Here is a 24,532-nt window from a genome sequence, read left to right as displayed (position 1 = left end):
GAGCTCAACATGCACTAAGAGCTTGGTGATGCTTGTGGTTTGGTTGATGCTTGGCTTGGTTTTTCCTAACACTCAATCTAGTCTTGGTTCCTATAGATGCTAGGTTATTTGTAAGCCAACTTTGGTTATTTAATTCATGTTGTAGTTGACTTTGGGTATTAAATTTGTGTTTTAGTCAAGATGTGGCTCAACATATATTTAATGTTTGGGTTTTAATTTAATTTTTAATGAACTAGGCCGACTTGTGGCTTAGTTGGGTATAAGTAGGGAGTTTTGTAGAGTCTTAAGGAATTATTGTGATCCATCTTGGAGAAGAGGATGCAAACTTTGAAGAGCTAGTAGCCACGGCTTGAAAAGTAGGAGATTTCTTAATGTTCTTGTAAGCTCAAGTTTAGATTTCCTTGGAGGTTTTTACCAGAGTGTGGATATGGACTAGCTGATATTGGGATTGTATGTTTGATCTTATGGAATCTTCCAAAATTGTTTTGTAATTTTTGTTGTATTTGGCCCTAGCTTGAAAGTCCTTACAGTCGGGCATTTTGCATGCAATCAATTATATATTAATAAAGAGTTGTGGTTTGGTATCAGATCTTGCATTATTGTTTCATTGTTGTTGTGTTTCCTCTATGTGGTTATTTGCAGGGATCTAGATTACCCCAATAGGGGTACTCTTGAATTCTCACTGCATCACTTTCTAGTAAAAAACATATCATCATTTCCATTGATTGTACATGTTTAAGAGGGAGCTAACCTCTCAATTCAAAGGAGGTTTATCAATTTAATGATAAGTTATCTTGGTGTTAGTGAAATTTGTTTTTCTTATTATTGAAGGACAAATATGGTTACTAATATTAAAATAAACAAACTATGATTTAGATAGAAAATAAAAAAACTATATAAATACTATATGACAAATGAAAATATGTAATATTCATTTTTTATGAATATTAAGAAAAATATTAAAAAGATAATAGATATGTTGTAAAATCTTGTGAGGTAGACAAAATATAATTTAATTTTAAGAAGATATGGTGATTAATTGGAGAGGTTTATAGAAATGTATGCGAAGGAGTATAGTGGAATTAAACTCTAATAAACAATCATGGAATAAAGAAAAACACACAAAAATCGAAACTAATGAAATACATTGCACAAAATTAAACTTATGCACTATGTCATTGTAGGAAAAAAGTAAGAAGACATGATACATAAACACATACACAAGGTGCAGAGGGTTCTCAATTATTATTATTTTGAAATATACAGTACATGTAACAATAAATCTATTTGTAATTCTAATGCTAAAACCTAAGGCTTAATCATAATTATAAACCCTAACCTCAACAATAATATTATCTATGATATATTCCTCATCTTACCAATAATCCTAACTATAATATGAATTGAAAAGCCTAAACCTTAACCTTAAACCCATTATAAACAAAAACTCTAATGGCAATATCAATCAAAATAGGGTTATGATTATGTTTTTATTATTCTCGCATTAGAGGTGGAATTTTATATAAGCATAATGATGTTTCATTAAAGTTCAAAGTTAAGATTATCAGTGTAGTTCAATTGTAGTTATGTTTACTATAAAGATTATTTTTATAGAAAAACATAACTTTAACCTTGACCTCAACTCTAAATCTCTCTAACACTAATTTGTAAATGGAAAACCCTTATCTTAATCCTATTCTAAATTATGTTTGTAAATGATAAACCCTAATCACTAACATCAAACCCTAAACCTAACCGTTATTATTGACTTGTAATGCTAAATATTGAACTTTAACCCAAATTCTAACATAATTCATACTCTAACCATAACTATAATACTAGTTATGATGTAAACTCATATCTTAATCCCAAGATTTATTTTAAACCCTAAATTCTAAATATTAATTCTAACCCTACCCATACGTCCTAATCCTAGACCTTGTACTAATAATAAATTCTAAACCCTAGTCCTAAATGCTACACCCTAAGGGCCCATTTGGTTGCTAGAATAGGACTGGAATAGGTAGAGAAAATTAGAATATGTTTTATATTTGTTGTTTGGTACGCTCAATCAGAATTGGGAATAGGAAGACATATTCCAATTTTGCCCCTAAAAATAGCATATGTCTATGCCAAAAAAAGTTGGAACTAGAATAGCCATTCCTATTCCCAATCTATTTTTTTATTAAAAAAATTAAAATTTAATTCCATTCCCATTCCATTTTTCTATTCTCATTTCCAATTCCTATGCCAGAAACGGGCCCTAAATGATACACTCTAATCCTAAGCTCAACTACTAAACCCTAATTCGAAATAGTAAACCCTAATTCCTAAGTCAAACTATAACCCTAAATGTTAAATCATAAGTCATTGCATAAAATCATTACATAACCCTTATGTTAAACTCTAATCCTAAATGCTAATTCCTAATTCTAAATACAAAACCCTAATGCTTAATCTTAACTCTAACCATAAAAACTAACCTTAATATAAATCCTAACCTTAACTATGATGCATACCCATACCATAATACTCTACCTAATAATAACCCTAAATCTTAAACCCTCATCCTAATCCTGATTCTAAAAGCTAAAACTTGAATCCAAAATCCTAAGATAAACCTTAAGCCTAAATGGCAAACCCAAATACAAAATATCAAACCTTAATATCTCATGCTAAATGTTACATGCCTAATATCCACCTTGAAAGCATATTTCTATCATAGAAAATGGTTACTGTAATCATAAATATTAAATCCTAATAATAATTGATAAAACCTAATCCTAAATGCCAAACTCTTAAATCCTTACTATAACACTTATCCTAATAAAAATCTAACCCAAAGAAAAATCCCAATAAAATATAATGATATATTAATTACTCTAATAGATAAAGTATTTAATAAGTTTAAATTAATTATTGTAAGACATAGGATTATAATAATGAGGATTAAATACTTTTAAAATAGTATAAAAGGGCAAATGATTATTGTACATCAATCATTAATTAATTGCTAATATATGAAAATCAAAATAATATTTTATTCAACCATGAAGGGATATTTTCAGTTCGTATGCCATGCGTGATATATTCTCTACTCAATATCTAGAGACTGTTATCATGCTGAATGTGAGCAAGAATATAAGCTCCCATATTTCGAGACTCATTGCAACTAATTTCTTCATTACTATTGATGTTAATTCTGCATTCATCGCTACCAAAAATTGCCATGGTACACAAAATCAATTCAAACAAAAAACTGAGAAAGATAGAGCAGATCCACCCAACCTAATTTGTAATGCTCCTTGGTCTAAACAGTTACAGAAGTGCTCAAAAAATCCAAATAACCAAGGAACACCTTATAGATGAGCTCAATTGTAGTAAGGAAGCAAATCTTATAAATTCTAAGGATTGAGCAAACTGTTCATCACTTATATAGCGGCTTCATGTAGGAGGCTTTAATTTAATAATTATGGAGTGATAATTTCTTTATTACAGGTACCTTTAAATGGTAGTATCTACTACCTTTAGATTTGATAGGATGATTTACTTTTTCTCCATGTTCCATATCAAATTTCATGATCTATCATTTCTTTTCTTTATTTTTCATTTCTATAAACGAATCACATAGTTTGATCCAAAATGCTGAGAGAAAAAGTTCACGAACTCAAATGCATGAATACTAAATACAACTAATGTCTAGATTGTAGATTTTAATTTCTTTGTGATCCTTTGAGATATAGGGTTTGAATTTTTTAATTTGCTAAATTTTATCAAAATATAAATACATAGTTAAAAGAAAATTTGAGTTTAAATATAAATAAAATTTAATTTGGTGTAATATAAATAAAATTTTAATCTACCTTTAACAATCAAAGATAATATAGTCCAAATTTACATGATTTATTCAAGCATTAACTAAATTGTTATACCTAAGAAGGTGATCATCCCCTTTGCATCAAATATTTATCTTGTGGACAAAGAAGTTGTATACTTGGATATTACATTTGTTAAGATAAAAGAGATCATATTTTTTTGGAATTGACATTACACACATGTCCTAGCTATAATATTTTCCAAGATATATTAATTACAAAGCTCCCTTTCTTCTATGTTATTTTCTAATCTATAGCTTTAAGAACCAAGATAGGTGGTGCCTATCCTTAGACAGGTCACAAATGATATTTAAATTTTGATATGGTATAAAAGGTGAGTATAATAGGAGAGCCTATTATTAAAAAAAACATATTGATTCCAACAATTGTGGCCCCATAAATATGAATTGCACTTTACATGAAGAGGACATGAATACATTATTCATGAACCTTCTATTTCTTGATCTCTAAGAGTTAGATGCCTAAATAAGGGAATTTAGGATATTTCAAAAGAGTTTGATCTTTTGCACCCTTTAATGAAATGACCTTTAGGGTTTTAAAGTCAATCATTCATTCCTAGAGAGGTAAAATGAGAAGGAACAATCTTAGTGAAAAAGATAAATTAGGAGATAAATTGAAGTAAGAATTTGCAATACTTTAAATTCTCCATAACCAAACTTTTATAACATCTCAAACTTATTTTATTTAGAGATCTATTTCCTTTATGATGAATAAATTTGATCCAAAATGAACAAGGATTTTCCTTAAGATTCCCTCATAGTGAATAGGTGGTGATTGATATTTAGAATGATGCTAAATTAGCCAAGATGTGCATCATAGTAGTGCAGACTTTTAGAACTCCTCTATTATTGTTGGATATTAGATGCAAAATGGTGATCCAAGTCAACAAGGTAAGATTCATTGAGATGGCCTCCAGTGAGCACTAAAAAGAATTGGGTTTAGGACCAAGGATCTCTAGGAAAGGAAACAAATATGGTCTCATAACTCAAACTATAGATTTTAAATGTTTCAGAACCCTTGTGACACTCTAGAATTTTTTGTACTTAGTTGATATGATTAGAATAATATCACTATATGTTTAGACATTGTGATTTCTAGAATTAGACATTTAGTGATTATTTTGGCTGGTAGTACAATCAACTTTTGATAATCTTATGTTTATATATCTCAAATTATCATGTTCTTGATTTGTTAGTAAATACTTGCTAGACTAGATGATCATATGCTTATAGATGATTTGATATTCATAGTGATGCTATAGTTTACATGATATGATGCTTTGATGAGATCATTTTTATAATTTGTGTGTTATGATATGGTCCCCACAGACATCATGTAGAAATTCTATGCATGATGATAAATTCAAAGTTCACACTTTTTATCATTTTTAATGAATAAATAAGATATTAATAAATAATTAATTCAATAATAATCTTAAGTGAGGAATATATTCATGATACTTTGTGTGGTCTTATCACAATCTTAACCTTACCTTTTATCGCGTGATTAGATGATATCTAATAATAAGGTTTATTTTTTCATGTTCTTCAATTATTAAAGTTAACATCTTAGAAAAATAATCAAACATAGCATTGATTTCTTAAGGTTGAAAATAATCTTGATCAATTTAATAACATTACAGTGCCTACAAAAAATTTGATTAAAAAAGGAAAAAAATTTGGTTGTTTGGGAAATATGCATTTACGTAGAAACTAACTTCTTGTTTTGGATGCGAAGAGTAGTGGACAGTAGTTTGAGTATTTTTTTTTCTATTTTCAGAAAATTAGAAGAAGCATCTTTCACTTTTTGTAATGTTTCCTAGAAGGACAATTCCTAATTTAGGGGTAGGAGTATAACTTACTTTTAGTTCTGATTATATAAAGTGGGTTAGGGCTTGAACCCTTAATGAACAAAATATAACATCAAGTCTAATAGATAACTAAAAAATGGGTTCACAAGAAGTGAAACCCAACAAAATAGCCACAAAAAAGAAACTAAACTAAACTAGCAGAGACCAACAACCTCCCAAAAGCACATAGAACCCAAATAATCTAAAATTATGACCACTATTTTCCAAAATCTTTGAGCTTCTCCATAAATGATGCCTACTTGAGAGGCATGGAAAAAGCTACATCCTTTGGTGTCACATCATACTTAGTCACCAATTGAGGAGTCTCTTGGATATATGCAGGATCGTGGTGTGCTAAAAAGTGGCGATGTGAAAAAAAGAGAGTTTGAAAACGTCTAAAAGCATTTCAAAATCCACTCTGAATTTTTCCCACCCATCCTGATACCAAAGCTAAAAGTTAGGACCAAGCCTTATTGGGTATCTGATTTCATATCGGATACTCGATACCTGTCACATTGACTTAAAAAAAAAAACCCAAGGGCTCTTTTCACATTGCAGTTTTTTTGTGTTTAAAAGTTCCCTCTATTCCGGTATTGGATCTCAGGATGGGTATATGATAATAGTAAGTTTTTTTTTGTTTTTTTTAATGTTTTGAATGAATATTATTATAAATTAATTATTTTTAATTGAATTTGTTAAAAATTAGGTTTTTTAATAGAAATTATTGAAATTTAGGTTGTTTTTAATAGAAATGATGTTTTGCAAATTAATAGGTATGGCTGACCCAAATGATGATACCGAGGAAAGAAATAATGTTCCTCATAACCCTCCACCAAACGATCTAATTCCCCCTCAAAATTTTCCACCAAACGATCCCTTACCCCCTCAAAACCCTCTTCAAATTGAAGATTTGATATTTGAAAATCTTGCCAAATTGAGGGTTTTGCAAACTAGATATAATACTATACTTGCATTGGCTCCCACACTAGTAAATTTAGGCTTAAATTTTGACACAAAAAGGTCAAAATTTCGACAAGAGTAGGTTGATAAGGCGACCAAGCTTGCCGTCAATATTTTTTGGTCAATTTTTTGCCACATAAATTTCGTGTTGAAATTTCAACTACATAAAGGTCGACTTACCGACACAAATTTTGTCGCTTTCCCTGGTCCAAGCTGAAGTGATATTACCTCATTTGCCAGCGATGCTCGTTGAAATTTTGATGTAAACCTTCATAGTAATGCGTCAAAATTGTGACGAATCCAATTTACATTTCTCCTCTGGTGGCATACACGCGACGCCAAAGTGGACCAGTTTTGCATCAAAATTTCGACCAAAATATTGTATTTTCATCGAAATTGTGACGAAAGCACTTTATATTTTTTCGTCAGTGCCATAGTCATGACACCAAAGCACACCATTTTTACGTTGAAATTTTGACCAAAATATTGCATTTATGTCAAAATTGAGACGAAGATATGTAGAAATTTTGATGAGCTATCCCATTTATTGTAAAAGCTTTGCTCTCATAGGAGCCTTCTAAACTGCACAAAACTTGATTCTAAAGCATGATTGCTTGGTGCATGAGAGTCAAGGTATCGTGCACATTTCTACCTCCACACCATTGTTTCATTTGTCACATGATTTATTTCATACAAAACAATGGGAAGGAGGAAGAAATGTGCACGATATCCTGAGTCTCCACCAAGCAATTATGCTTTAGAACTCAAATTTTCTGCAGTTTAAAAGGCTCCTATGAGAGCAAAGCCTTTGCAATAATTGGCACAGCACGTCTAAATTTTGGTTCCTACAGGGAAGAATAAAATTAGGAAAGAATTATTTATCAGGAATGAAAGCCAATAATTTCATCTATTTTTCAAACAAATAAACGTGACAAAAAAAACTTACAGTCCCAATCACATCATAATAAGAGCGCATATATAACTATAACTATGTCTAAAACCAACATAATTTACAAATATCCACAATTCAAATATTATCCTTTGATGTTTTCTTTAATGCAAAGTTTTAAGTCAACTATGTTATCACCTTGGATGTAATACCAAACTGTAATTAGGCTAAAGACTACAACAAGATTTACGATTTACAAATGCAAGGAGAACTACCCAACCAAAGTAGAAAATGACATGAAAAATTAACAATCTATCAATTAACAATCTAGATGAAATATTTCTAGCAATTGAACTGTACATTATAGAAACAAAAAATTGCCTTAAAATTGACACCTCACCAGTTGTTCATTTGCATCCATAATGGCTTCACAAAAGTTGAAAGCTTAAAATTTGTCAAGAACACAAAAGGCACTCATAGTTCAGCTGCATCAATAAAACTAAAGTAATTCAATTGCACGGTGAGGGCAAGAGACTGTCAATATCGATTGTGGAGTTGCAGATAGGTAAGCGATAAACATAAAAAGGTAGTACAAGATTTTAATAGAAATTGTGTTTATTTTATTGTTTTATTGGATGAAAAATTTAGTGCTAATGTGTGTCATTTTTCTTGTTAGGTGTGTTGATATTTGATTCAATTTAGTTTGGATCACTTTTCAGTTCATTATTCTTGCATATAGTTATTGCATTTTTTTGCAACTAGAAAGAAATATTTAGTAAACTAACTAAACCTTTCATAAAATGATGAATTACATGGATCCTTTAGAAACTCAATAATTACAATTAAATAGCTGAAACTTGGACATCATGTATCATTCAGGGATTGCAAATGGATTTAGAAATTATTCTAAAATATTGTGTTTGTAGAAAAACACAAGAAAAGATGTGCAGTCAATAGACACTTATTAAAACTGATTTAATTGCAAGTACTATGCAACCATTGAGAAATCCAAGTATGCTTAAGGGTTGAGAGTAGTAGGGAGGAATTATGTACATAGTTAATAGTAGTGCAACATAGACTGGTTATGAGGGGCACTATGTTATACAAAGTTCTACGTTACGAGCACTTTGTGGAATAAGCAATGACAAAGAATTAGGGCATCATTTAAGTATTCTAGGTGGTACTGCAAAATTGCTAAAATTGTTGCCACATGGTCTGGAGAGAGAAAGAAATTCCACATCCTTCAATCTAACCTTAGTTCTCTTTTGAAACTTTGAGTGGATTTGTGTGTTAAAGCTTTGCTAACATTGATTGTAATAGCAAGAATGGATATTCAAAGACTATTGCAATGAAGTATGCTAGTAGAGATAAAAATGGTTTTGGGGAATATCAAAGAAGATGGAATACAAGCCTTACAATCCTCTCAAGGTGATGGGATTGGGCCTTAAACTCATCCTGTACAATGCTTGAGCATATCCTAGTGTAGCTCCAACAGACCAACCAATTGATCCATACTGCATCTGAAACTCATACCTACAAAATCAACATTAGAATGAATCATTCAAAATTGACACAAGCCTTAAGAAAAATAATGTCACAAACTACTGATTCTTCAAACCAAGGGCTCCCATTTCATAGTATATATTACAGTTGGTTATTGAACAAGATTTCCTTTCTAAGGGAAACAATGTCACAATATCATTATAATAGAATATTGACTTTCACAACAACCCCTAGTAGTATAAAGTGTTTTTTAATATGGACCATGGTGCATTGATTGAAGCATAACAAGATTATTGGGAATGTAAGGAAATTTTATTCTACACAAGACCCTAATTAAATTTTAGATTCTTAGTCTTCGCATTAAACAATTATTCTATTTATTCTTTAAACTAAACCTGATAACCAATTCCAAATAGGGGCATAAATAATTGCAATAAATTGTAGGAACTATTTCATCGCAAATTTGTGACTTACAGGTAACAAGCTAGTCAATCAGACAAATCATGTATTATAATTTTATGAAATTTGTTGTTCAAAATTTTGTTGTTCAATAGTTTCTTGGTTAGATCAACATTTTAAATCATACACTATGATCCATCATCAAAATAAATGAGTCAGAAATTTAAATATATAAACTTTTGCAAGAGATTTTGCATTACCTGCATTTCTCTGGGAGTTTAAGCTTCTGGAAGTTGAACCAAGAGTCACCAGTTTCTGCAATGACAACTATCTCATTTGATAGCATGGCCTACAAATAAGAAGTGTTTACTCATTAATCTATAGGAACAACAACAAAACCAAGGATTGAAGTACCAACTGAACCATAAGTCATTTTATGATATGTAGTGATTCTCAATAATTTTACCTGGATGTGTTTGAATAACAATTTGACTCTAAGAGCCTCGTTTGAAGCACCTTTCAAGGGAACACCGTGAGGCACAAATATATGCTAATAATTATTGAAGGCCATTGTATTGTGCTTCAACTTCTTTGTGATGGCTTCTAAGAAGTCTTTCATTAATATACACCCAAAAGTAGGTCCATTGGTGATAGTTACCAGATTAGGCTACACAATTATAGCTTTCTCCTTCTTCAAGAGTAATGAATATCCCATTGAGCTATATTCATTAAAAATGGGCCCTGCAAATAAGTAAACATCTATAGACTCAATTATTTCAGCACAAAATGCAGTATTGACTACACCCTAGTAAGTTCTTATGAAATGTGGAAGAGTCTTTGAAACTTTACCCTTAGTCGATGGCATTACGGCCACAACATAACCTGAAGCATTTTTCAATTCCGTAAATGCATCTTTTGCCTTAACAACCCTCAGCTTTGGACCCCTAACCAACACCTGCTTAACTGTTGCATTTAGGAACTCTATAGTTGTTTCCACAGCTACTTCCAAACTTCTTGGTTGCTTAGCCTATAGTTCATGCCAACCAAAAAAACTATTTAAAAAAACAAGTTACAAGTGGCTTCAAATGCAATGAGCAATGCAAGAATTTCATGACATACAAACCTTGCTTTCAATTTAATTAATGGATTTTGTGACCCACCAAGACCTTTCAAACATTGGAAAACTATAAGAACATGTCATGGTGAAACAAAACAAAAATTACACTTCTAAATTCATTTTGCAAAGGGTACACACACATTAAGAAACAATGAAAAGGGAATAAAGTTTACACATCAACCCAATGTCTTGAATGATAATTTAAACCTTACTACTGTCAAACAAAGTATTGGAAATAATGTGTGTGGTGAACCTTGCATGCTAAAAGATATACACTAGATCAACTAAGGAAGAGTTGAATATAGTATAATGAGAATAATAGTAAGTTAGAGCCACATCTTGGATATGCAGAGGTAAATCTCTCGGGGTTTACTACTATAAATTATCTCTGAAGCTAAGCATTGAACTCATGGACATACATGTCAATTAGCAACTTAGCTTGAGCCCTAAGCATAACTAGGGGAAAACTAATCTAACAACATTAAAAATAATATGAATGAAAAAAACCTCAAATGTGTTTCATTGATTCTACAAATGAAAATGCTGATCAATCAAACCAAAGTAAACCTACAGACATTAAGATCTTGAAAATACAAAAAAGACAGGAGGGCAAAGACTAAAAAATCTTGATCACCCCTCAAAAGAAAATTTTCAGTCGAAAACAAGAGGCCGAGATCCACAACATGAAGAACTCACACATTTAATACTTAGACATGTAGGACATTGTACAAGTACAAAATTAAAACTAATTCCAAACTAATCAAAATTCCACAGTCTATTTGAATATTATGTATGGCTTTTCTATTTTGATTGTGTATGTATTTTGTATTTTTTAATATCAATGGTTTAGATCATACTATGATCCATTGTCTGAGCATACAAAATATGTAATATGAGAAAAAACTTGCAATTTGCAACTACAAAAATACATTTTACATATTTTTATGTTCTTACATTTTGATGATGGATCAAAGAGTGAGATTTTAAATAATGATGCTAAAAAAAGTAGAATCAAAACAAAAAGTCCATGTAGAAGAAACTAATTTACCTAAAAGGAAGAAAACAGCCCATTTGGGAGTGAGCCGTAATGGAATAGGCTCATCACAGAACGTATGGTGTGGAATGCCAGGGAGATTATAGCTAATGCTGATATAAACTGGCTTACTCTCAATAAGCACTACAGAAATGGCATGATCAGTACCTTCACAATTTTTCTCAGTAGTTTTGGGTCATTAAATTGGATAGAAAATTGATAGTAAAATGTGAAAGAGAACACACATAATGTCACATCAAAATAAGTTTGCATCCTACATATGAGTATGCATCAAAACTGAAATTTTACCTCCTCAATCTATTTGTATCAATAAAGAAATAAGACGTTTTTGTAATACAAAATTCTTGAACCCTCTTCGACTGTAATCTTTCAAATCTGCAAAATAAAACAAAAGCCATAAGAACTAAAATAAAAGGATTTATTTCTAACAAACAATCATATATGCTTTGTATATACCTTAGGACATGATAGAAGCTGTTTCAAAAGCAACGCTAAACATTCCAATTTTTTTCTCGTTTACTAGAGTGATGATAAACTATATGCAAAGTAGAAATAGTGCAACATAATAGATGATTAGTATCTAGAATTTTTAATATTGAAAATTATAAAGAATGTAATACTCGCAAGTGTCGCTGCCTAAGAGAATGCAACCCAAGTTTATCATGATCTTTGCAACATTCATTGCATTGGGAATATCCTACTTATTTGCAAACACCAGTAACACTGCATCTTGTAGTTCATCTTGCAAGAACAAGAAACTTAAATGATAAAAAAAAATTCTACGGATAACATGAAAATAATTGTTAAAAGAATGAGGCCAATTTTACACATAATAACCAAAGTTTCCACTCATGAGAAAGACATGAAATCTTCTTGATCCATTTTCCAATTGTGTTTATACAATCCTAAAAATTCACTTTGATAGTTCTAACTAATTATTGTTGGAAGGATTTTATTTTCTTCATCAAACAAGTGTATATTGTAGTCTTGGCTTCTTGTATTTTTCAAGATAGTATCATTACTCGTCTAGTATTGTTCAATCTGAAAGGATGATATTGATATGTTGTTTTTCTATAACAACCAAAATAAGGGGTTGTTAATCTTTACACAAACAAGGGATGAAAGCATAAACATAGGGCATCAACAACACAACAAAATAAACCTTTTCCTATGCACTTGGACAAAAGTCTCCCCACTACAACCTGTCAACAAGGCCCAAGAGTGATTATTTAAGAGTCAGCATTATTAGTAGAATTTTGTTCAAAACAGAAGTGGGAGCAGTAACTTCAACAACATAGGCCACAAGGCTAGCGGGCATCGCACTTGAAATACGGTCTAACATCCAAAATTGTGACAAGAATGGAAGCGATAGAAGTCTACCTCAGATCAACAGCATAAGAAGCATCAATATAATAAAAATAAGTTTCTTCTTCATTAGAAAACAAGTCCTCAAAAGGAAAATCTAAAATAGAGTCAGAAGCTCTAATTGCAAATGGTCATTTTCCACGGCCCTCCATCAAGTGACAACACCTATCCAACACAAAATGGCAATCATTAGGCATGTATCCTATAGAGATGCAATCTCTACAACAAAATGGAAAACCATCATATTCAATGCTTCACTCGTGGCCTCTCATCAACCATGATTGTGGAGAGATCTCTATTTCAACTAGAATACAAACATAGAATAGCCCAAAATTGTACTAGATCCATCCAATTTTAGGAACTAGCAAAGGGAATTTCCAATGGCCTCGGGAAAAAAACTCACAAAAGTGAAATGAAGATGAGGAAGGAAAACCCAAACATAACTTACATAGGTATAGCTCAACGTCACCAAACATTAGGGACTTCAAATAATTAGTCACCCAATAGTGTAAATCTTAGAGGCACTAGAGACTCTAAAAATTTATAGACCATATTTTTGCACTAATAAAAGTTCATGTTATCACCACAAAATAGGACAAACTTTGCATAAGACTTGACAGCCCAAGCATAAATCCTTCAACCAAAATTTGACAGACAATTATCTAGAGCATTCAGTGGGTCTAGAACCACCAACAGGAGCAAATATCCTAGCACCTAGAAGCCTAGCTTAGCGCTACACCAGGAGAGTCAAACGCCAAAAAAAACCATCCAATGGATCTCTTCTGATGGGGTTTGTTATGAGTATATTAAGTTCCCCTCTTTCTCCAGAGTGGAAAACATCATGAATTTTGAGTTCAGATCTATGTTATGTAATACTGCTTTACTCATGTTTAGAGACCCTTACAGTATATTCAGAGATAATTATTATATCTACTCTATAATAAATGGTAGTGTAATAGCATACTAGCATTAGAGATCATAACCCACATCAAAATTGGTTAGTTACACAAGAAGAAGCATCGAACAAGGGACATGAGAAACAAATTCAGATTGATTTGTCATCTATTATCAGAGGATCATAGTAAGGCACAACACAAATTCTCAAATATAAATAATAGTCAACTTTCATTTTACTTAGATCCCTATGAAAATGTAGCACTGAAATACAATATACACTAGAGTTAGGAATTTGGTTGACAACCAAAATCAATTGAATTGAAATAAGAAACTTCACCAAAGAATCAACTAAATATGTAATTTTAAGCATATTTTTCTACTCAAAATGTGACGACTTCTTCCTTCTTCACCTTAAACTCGTGAGATTTTCTAGTTTTACAAGGGGAAACACAATCTCTCCAACTGTTAGTTCTAAATGGCTTCCACCTTAGGCACATATAGTCTTTGAACTAGATAGATCAAATACACAACCATGCTAAAGACCATGGAAATGGAGGATAACATGGAAAATACCAAACAACAAGTTGGATGATGATGAAGACTACAATGAAGGTAGAAGATCCCATACATCATCAATTAATACCAAACTACCAAATGGAGTATACAAACTTGTAAAGGTAAGGCACACCTTACAACTAAATGAAACTCTAGAAGCTACCATCAAATGGCATGACATTGAATCATTACCAATAAATGAATACAACATAGAGAAGCTGCTAGATATGGTATTTCTATTCATTTTTCAAATGAAAGAGTGCAGTAGGTATGCAACCACGACTTAGGAAAGTGCAATTTCACACCATTTGCCATGTTGATGTTGAGATATAGACCTATGCAATCCAATCTCCCAAGGAATAGACAGCACCACGTGTCGCCATCTTTGCCAAAACAAGATTTATCATAAAGCGATGTTAGAATAGTTACTAAAATGGTCATAAATTATGTTTTTATAGTAAAAGAATACTTTAACTTAAGAAAAAAAACTATACAATATTAAAACATGATATTGTGCTTTAAAAACTAAAAAGGTACTTGTAACGAAGAACTTCATTTTGACTTGCTAATTGGTTGTCACTATTAACTATAAGCTTATCTTTCAAGTTTGAGCTTCACTTGGTTTCGAGAATAATTAAATATTCTCTACTTAACAGGACCAACCACGTGAAGGTGGAAACTCATTTGGGCCTCCTCCAACACCCCCCCCCCCATCACTCTAAATTCCCTATTAACATTTAATAACATTCAATCCATCCATTTTTTAAATATAACATTCAATCATTATAATCACATGATAACATTCATTAACACGTAAAATTCATAAACATACAACATTCATGAATAATTCAAAAGTAAGTCATTCATGAATAATTCATTAACATAATATTCATTCCCAATATTAATGAATAATATTCATTAACAATATTCAAGAGTAAGTCATTCATGAATAATCATATCTTTTTTGCTTTCTTGCCGTATCTTTTTTTCATAAAATTTCTAAGAGGAATATCAATGTCCTTGTCATCCCCATTAACATTTAATAACATTCAATTCATCCATTTTTAAAAATAGCATTCAATCATTATAATCACATGATAACATTCATTAACACATAAAATTCATAAACACACAACATTCGTGAATAATTCATTAACACACAACATTCAAGAGTAAGCCATTCCTAAATAATTCATTAAAACCCAACATTAATGAATAATATTCATTAACACAATATTCATTAACAATATTCAAGAGTAAGTAATTCATGAATAATCATTTCTTTTTTTCTCTCTTGCCGTTTCTTTTTTTCATAAAATTTCTAAGAGGAATATCAATGTCCTCGTCATCCCCCTCCTGTACTGGTTCTAACACATGTCTCCTCCTCATCCGTTCAGGAACATCATGAGGCTGTTGCACCAAAGGGGGGTCCGCTGCAATAACAAGTACTCCATGAGTTAAATTCGCACCATTTTATATTAGTGAATTACGAGTTTTTATTTAAGTAAAAGAACTATAAATCAATAAATTAATTTAAAAGAACAAAAACATAGATTTTCTTTGCCTGAATGTGCGACATGATCTACCTGCTGATTAGTCTGAACATCCTCTGGTACTCGTTCAGCACGACATGATTCTATATCCTCAACACAAAAAGGTTACACCAAGTTCAATTAAAGATGTTAAATTGTATTAATAATTATATAATTAGTTTTAAATAACAAATGAGCACCTCCATCAATAGTACAATGCACATTAGGGGCTTCATGATGTTGCGTATGATCTATGTCACAATTAACATTTTGCATTGCAATGTCATGCACATTATTATCAAATAAATTGTTGCTCAAGTATTCAATTTCTAATATATATGTTGGCATATTTACCTGTGCACATGATCTAGGAGACTGTTCGGTTGGGGCAATGGAAGTTTGCCATAGGCATTCAGCCACCGCTGCATAGCCTTGCTTGAAGGCAATTTTTTATGTTCTTCTGTGGCCTCCAGATTAGAATCAGTGCCCTGCATTTTTTTATTAATTAACAAAATTATTTGTATTTTATAAATCATTTTTCTTTTCAATTCATTTATTGCTACTTACAATGCGTGCTTTGATTTTTGAATATCCCCTAGAGCCAAGTCTATGCTGCCCACCTTTTCCAGCCTCACCTTTGTTGCCTTTGATGTGTCCTACAACCTATGAAAAGTTTGAAATATGTTAGATGATATAGATATAAAGATAAGTACTAAATAGTGGATTATTATATGGTATGAAGGTTTTAGCATAAAGTAGCATGTTCCACCAAAAATATGAAGAAAGGGAAGAAATTATAGCATCATACCTTTAATTGACATGTGTAATCATGCTATTTACCCATGGAGTTCATGCTAAGTATTTATCCATATTCTAACATGCCTCTCCATAAAATTACACATCAATTTTGACAGTCTATATTATCCATTGTCACACAAAGTAAACGATAAGCTAAAAGTTGAAACAGCTAGTAGATTTTATAGATTAAATTTTTATCCCTATGTTCCACACTCAAAGTGTTTTTATCCCCAAGGCTACAATAGGTATAAACTTGAGGGCGAATGTCAGATTTTAGATTGTTTTACTAGCATTCCTTTTTACCCGTAGCTGAAAAGTAAGTATTTTTTTGTTTTCAATTTAAAAGACATCACCTTTGTGCATCAAGTGCTTCTTTAGCCTCCACACTGCATGGAACTGATTTTATAAATGGTGGTTGTAACTGAAACAAAATCCCCACTGATTTGCTAAGATAACTAGCAACTAACAGGAACTACCTAGCATTGTTCTAGCAGAAGACTCATGACTTAAGATTTGTCTTAATCTATGTTTATTTTGATTGCTTCTAGTAGTGGAGCACCATTCAGAATGTTTGAGAAGATCAGAAATGTTACATCATAGTTTGACGGATGTTTTGTATAGTCTACATCCAGAACAAATGATTTAAAAGCTGACACTTGGATAGAAAACTGTTTAGATAAGCTTCAACTATTCTTAAAAGTCACATAGTAAAAGAAGAATTAAGGATAGAAAAAAATAAAAAGTCAACTTTAACACTTTTACTGTAGAAATTAAGAAAATTAGTATGTGATCATGTTTAAACCATTCACTTTAATAATGCCACATAATTTTGATCCTATAAATAAGGTAAAAGAGTTTAAGAAATAGTAAATTTCATAGAGTGGAAAGAAATAGCAGAAATTATCAGCATTATTTATAAGAATGAAATTTGGGTTAGATTTTTCCAAAAAAAATTCCTAACTTTAAATGCTTGCAAACAAATGCTTTCATGCAGATTAAAATAACATAAATGCTTACACTTGTAGGGGACACAGCCAATAATGGAGAATGCACACACAACTCCTCCAAATAAGGAAAGCATTGTAGAACTTTGACATTAGAAAAATCTTCATCATCAGAATAGGTGATTTTCCTAATTGATTTCACTTTTGCAAAATGTTCCAGAAGTTGAGTGTCAGTTTCCAAATAGAGACATTTAGGTAAACAGAAGCTCACCATTATCTTACTAGGAAAACTGCAATCAATAATTCTAATGCTTTCTAAGAGTGGAAAATTCACATCCAGTGTCATATATATATCATTGACATGTTAGAGGGGTGATACAATCAAAAGATCAAAACTAAGTGCTAATCAGAGCACTATCAATATCTCAAGTCTCAAAATGATACATCAAATATACAATGAATCTCATGATCAATATAAAGATACAAAAAGGAACAAAAGATAGCATGGACCTAACTACAACCTTCCCCCTCATCACTAGGAGGAGGAGGAGGAGTAACATCTGCACGTGCAGGAGGCACTACACCATCAGAAGCTCAAGCATAATCAAAGAACCTTTAGACATGTTGAGCTAGAGGTACTGCATTTTGATATACTACATAATAATGAGCAGCCTTAGAGGTATTATGACAGGTCTCATCTCACTCTAACTACAAGTCTTAGGTATGATTATTATATTATATTACAATTATTATATATCATTATATATTACAATTACTGAATATCATTTATCACCTATACTGCTAACACATACAACTATGGTACATGTAGTTGAGCATTACTATATTTTCAAGACATAATATAGCTAAATGTGAAGTTATATATCATTGACAATTCACATCCATTGTCATATATATATCATTGACATGAGCAACCCGAGAGGTATGATGATAGGTATCATATCGCTCTAACTCTATCTATCTCTTTAGCCCTATGATCTCAGACCATAGATCTACTATCTCACAGTTTCCCTCTTCTGGCTAGTCATGCTTCTCTAACTATAACTTGCACCTGTAACTTGCCCACCTACCTCTGAGAAGTCCTCAATCTCTCCCTCACATGTCATAGAGAATCTTGAGTCTGTGCTAATACATCTCTTATGGGTGAAACCTATGGAGGCTAATTTGGCATGTCATCATCCCCTCCTCCACCCACATCCTATTGTGGTGGCTCCTCTACCCTATGTCTCCTGGCATCACCTCCTACTACACCCATGGTGCTTATCTCTCTATGAGTTCTCACATGAGTAGGCCTATGTGCCTATTCATTGTTGCTCGATCTAAGATCCAATCTAACAGTATGAGAAGGAATTGTCACAAGAACTACTAGTGGCCATTATAATGGTCTCTCCTCCCTCAAAGGATGTTCTTGTGGTTGCTAAACATTAGGGTGTGGTGCCTGAAGAACTACCCCTATAGGATTAGTTATATGAGGAAATGAATGTGTGGCCAAATGCTCTATGTACTAGGGAGTGACACCATCATTCACTACATCTAGAAAGTAGTCCCACCTATAAATGGTAAGGCCACTAACATCTTCCATACATCTAATTGGGTCCAATCTAGGAGAACAACCTTTCTTTACCTCCTTGGTGAAGCAGGTGTAACTACAATACTCCTATGATATATTGTATTGATAGTTGAACTGTCTCTAGACATGGGTTAGCGGAAATCTCTCTATCTTCAATGAAGAATGGCCATTCAGTGGCTAAGATACCAACATGAATCCTAGCTAGGAGAAGACATCATCTTATGGCTCTATGCCTAGCCATGGTCTATAGGTAACATACATAATGTCATCCAAATGAAGTCTCAAATAGTTTGTCTTACCTAGTGTAGGCTAGATCATCTCTCCACAATACCAATAAATATAAATCTACAAGTGTTGCTGTCAGTCCTCAAAGATAGGAACGTGATTGTTGTCATTAACTTGTGTTTCTGGCATTGAACGTGATGCTTATTACTTTTAGGAGATTGACCATTAGTAAAATTCTTGCAAAGTTTTTCAAAAAAGTTTTACTTGTCATTACAATTACTGAATATCATTTATCACCTATACTGCTAACACATACAACTATGGTAAATGTAGTTGAGCATTACTATATTTTCAAGACATGATATAGCTATATGTGAAGTTATAAGCACACTATTTATATCTTATGTAGGATTTATGCCCAAATTGAGATATATACAGTTGTGTCAGCATTGAGATTGAGATTTATAAGCAATTGTTTCAGCATATGAATTTAGGATTTATAAGCAGTTGTGTCAATTATATCTTATGTAGGATTTATGCCTAGATTGAGATTGAGATTTATGAGCAATTGTGTCAGCATATGAATTACATACCTTTCCTTAACAGATAGATTAAATTGAGCTAGTTGAAATTGTTGATACTGAAGTTGAACCCTAAATTTGCTCATTAATGTACCAGTAGTTAATACTATTGCATACCTTTTCAGATTTGCTAGTGTACTTTCTTCTAGATTTTTTGGTGTACTTTCTTTTGGACATTCCCTTTTCTCCTTTGCATCCAAAATGAACTCATTCCAGTCCCTCACTGAAACAAAGGGAGGGCGCTCGTACTTTGGGTTTAGGACGAGGCTCTTTCTATATGTGTCCCTCACAACCTTAAGATGTCTGGAAGCTTTTTGTAACAATTTCTTATGATAAAAAATATTACTACCAAACTCATGCTCTATATCTTTGATGAGCTCATCTTTTAATTTTTGATCTTGGTAGTTCCACCTTTTAAGAAAAAACACAAAATTGTTAGATATAGTTAGTATAAGAAAAGACCCGAATGAAAGGAAAAATGTTGCACCAATTAATGAGATGAAAAAAAAGTGGGATAAAATTAGTTTAGTTATGATGTTCCACCTTTTACGTATGGTGGGCCCAAATCTTTGCAGCATGAGGTCATAAAGCCTCCTATAAAATGTATCATTTCCTGCAAAAAATGTCATGGGATAATTAATAGTAAGAACCATTAAAATGAATCATGCAAAGAATACTTTTTAGAGTGAATAAAAAATACATAAAATGAGATATATTTCATCTTTTTAGTGATCTATTTCAGGGTTGGAGGATCAACTTGACCAAAATTGACCAAAAAAGAAGTTTGGAAAAAAATTTAGAATGTCTAAAACTAGTCAAACTCTACCAAGGTTTTGTTGCTGATGTTCTGAAACTAAAAAATGTACTGTGACTATATTAATCAGTATACCTTGAAAAAAAAATATAGTGCATAATACATATAACTTGCCATGACCTTCATTTTTTGTCATTCTTAATTGATGTTGTCACTGATCATACCTGGGATATTACGGAAAACAAATATTGCTAAAATAGATAGTGAAGCTGAAAGTGAGCACTCTAAAACTCTAACAGGAAACAGCAATGATGTGGGAAATCATTGAATACTGAACACTGAATATGAAAGAAGACTCCCACTTTTCGTTCTCTATACAAAAATTGGTTAGTATCTTCTACTAAAAGCATGAAATTGCAATGTACCGAATTACTAAACTAGAGAATTACTGGTATACACAAAAGGTCATTGATAATTCAGATGATCCTACCAAACCACTTCCTATCATGTTCACGTCTTGCAAGAAAATCCTTACTACAATATATAACAATATTATTTAAAGTACCTGGAATCTTAGGACATTTCAAAGGCATTGATTCATCATCATCAATCAACAACGATGTCTGCATAGCTCCCGTGCTAGAAATACGGGTAGCTCCAGCAAATGACGGTGAATTATCACCAATACATGCACTATAATCTGCATTTGGCAGAGTACTAGATGGTGCATCTCCTACCACAAAAAAAACAATACACTATGTGATGCACCCAAGACTAAAGTACATATTATCAACTCATAATTAACACAAAACCAAATATAGCAAAACAAGGATTTACTAGCTAGACATCCCCTTGTTTCCGACATTGCAGTCGGCAATCTCATACGGGCATCCGTCAACCTCTTAGGAGTCTCCTGCACTGGATGACTTGAACAATACATTGTTAGCAAAGACATTCTAAAATAATAAAAGTAAGAGTTAAAAAGTTTTGAATGTTTGAAATAAAAAATTCCTTCTAAATTGTCAACTAAAAGATTATTTTACCAGTGGTAGTCGAAGCTCTGCTACTACCGGCCTCACCGCGTTGTCCTTGACCAAGTTGTGGATCAGTTGCCAAAATTTCCTGTATAACAAGAATTTAGTAGTTAAAGTTTCTTACAACTCTTTAAAAAAATTGCATCAATAAAGTATTTTTGCCAATATTACATATTTTACTTCACAATATAAAAGATTATAAAATACAAATCTTTATTAAACTTTTCTTATAACTAAATATTCATTGGAGCTTACTTCATAACAATGAGCCTGCACTCTCAAATCTGATAGCCTCTTCATCATCTCCTCAGATTCCATATTTGCCTCATCCAAAATTTTCATTGCTTCTAAATTAATTTTTTTAAATTTTTTCTTCAACATTTTTATGAAATCGAGAGTTTCAACAATATCCTCATCAAAAGGTGTAGCTAGTGGCTCGACACTTAGTGATACTGCTTTACCCTTATCTTGAACATCAAATTGTGAGAGAAATATCAGTAAAACTATCATAAAAACTAAAAACCCATAAATAAAATAATGTAATAATATAACATTTTTCAACTATCTAATTTGTACAATTTCAAAAAGGTTTACCCTTGCTGAAGAAGGGGTGGGAGTAGCATAATGGTGACCTCTATTATCTGTCGGATCCATATCGTCCTGTCACAAAGATTAAACATAAAAAATTCAGCTAACTGAAAGCAATAGACAACAAATAAAAACTTATTAACAAAATGGTAAATAGTACTTACACCATAAATAAAATAACATAATAATATAACATTTTTCAACTATTTAATTTGTACAATTTCAAAAAGGTTTACCCTCGCTGAAGAAGGGGTGGGAGTAGCATCCTGGTGACCTCTATCATCTGTCGGATCCATATCGTCCTGTCACAAAGATTAAACATAAAAAATTCAGCTAACTGAAAGCAATAGACAGCAAAAAAAAAAACTTATTAACAAAATGGTAAAGAGTACTTACAGCCCTCATGATAGTAACTTTGTTTGTATCTATGCGATTTAAATGGCAATCGATTAGCAGTTCTTCCCCTACACTTATTGATTTTATTGCACAAACAAAAACTTCATTCCCCTCACGCGCCTCAAATATGCAATTGGGTTGCTTACTAGTTGAAGAAGGTCGCATACTATTTATAAAACCTGCAATATTACCTATTGCTTTTGGTCTTCCATCAATGTACATAGCAAATCTTTTACTTTGATCATTTTTTTCCTGTTGTATATAATTAGCTGATACCCCATATCTACACATACTTTTTTTATACCAAACAATCCACATCCAATCATTGTAATTGTAACATGGACTGACATACTTGAACAATTTGACAACTTTGTTGTAACCTACCTTTATCCCATCCATTCAAAATAGGCCCAAACCATGTAATGAGGATGGAGCAATGCGATATATCCTCTCATTAACACAAAAATTTGTGTTAATTGGAGGTAGCTCAGTGGGTACCCATTCTTTCTCAATGTGTGAGTATCGAAAGGACACCTTGATGTCACCTTTGGTCTCATCATCATAAGAACATGACCCCTCATTAGCAACGAAAAATTGCATGCGTTTATCAATTTTTTTTTCTATTCTTTTGACCTCTAGTTGATCTCCCTATTTTAGCCATACTACATGTAGAGATTTCATCGACCAGTTCCTCATTTCCCTCATTCGATGTAGATAGATTTGGCAAGTACCTATTTGGTGGGTCTTGCAATCCATCAAATGGAAAGTGAAAGTGACAAATATAAAATGTAGTAAGTTGAAAGTGATTATACAATTATATTTCTATACGGACCTTCTTTTTCTATATATACATTATATGATTATATAATATGTCTATTTATAACATACGTGGTCAATGATAAACAAGAAGAATATAATATAATTATGTCTATTTATTGACTTATACTTGTTGATCCATGTCACTGTGCACAATCCACACCAAACGGGTCAAATTTCCTGTAGTCAATTAACTGTTTGCAAAAAGGGTGACAATCAGACACAATATAAACATTGGTAATTTATAAATAACATATGTTGTAATCATAAGAAATGAACACAATAAATATGTAATCAAATTTCTTGAATATGTTAATCATTTACTTTAAGTTAGCTAAAAATTAAAAGATACACGTTTGCTACAAATAACTTAGAAAACATGAACAATAGGCAACATCACAAACATGAACAAATTTCTCTTAAATATGGAATGCAAGATCGTCAACAGAAGGGGTGACAATGTACCTGTAGTCAATTGACTATTTACAAAAAGGGTCATAATCATACACAACATAAACATTGGTAACTATAAATAACATATGTTGTAATTATTAGAAATGAACAAAATAAATATGTAATCAAATTTGTTGCATATGTTAATCATTTATCTTAAGTTAGCTAAAAATTACATGATACGTGTAGGCTACAAATAAATTAGAAGACAAAATGAACAATATGCATCATCGTAAACATGAACAAATTTACCTTAATATATGGAATGCAAGATCATCAATAGAAGGGGTGACAATGTTTGTAGTCATTGATTATCTTCTTCATCATCATCATCATCAT

At 31.9% G+C, this 24,532-nt stretch overlaps 1 pseudogene; it reads right to left on the bottom strand.

Annotated features, from left to right (window-relative positions):
* The window catches only part of LOC149563420 (pyruvate decarboxylase 2-like), a 70,686-nt pseudogene that overhangs the window by 26,817 nt on the left and 19,337 nt on the right, over positions 1-24,532 (bottom strand).

The sequence above is a fragment of the Cupressus sempervirens genome, chromosome 4 (genome assembly GCF_028749045.1).
Source record: "Cupressus sempervirens isolate cs-2001-9-10 chromosome 4, ASM2874904v1, whole genome shotgun sequence".
NCBI lineage: Eukaryota > Viridiplantae > Streptophyta > Pinopsida > Cupressales > Cupressaceae > Cupressus > Cupressus sempervirens.
The sequence above is the reverse complement of the archived record's forward strand: the minus strand, read 5'-3'. Positions and strand labels throughout refer to the sequence as shown.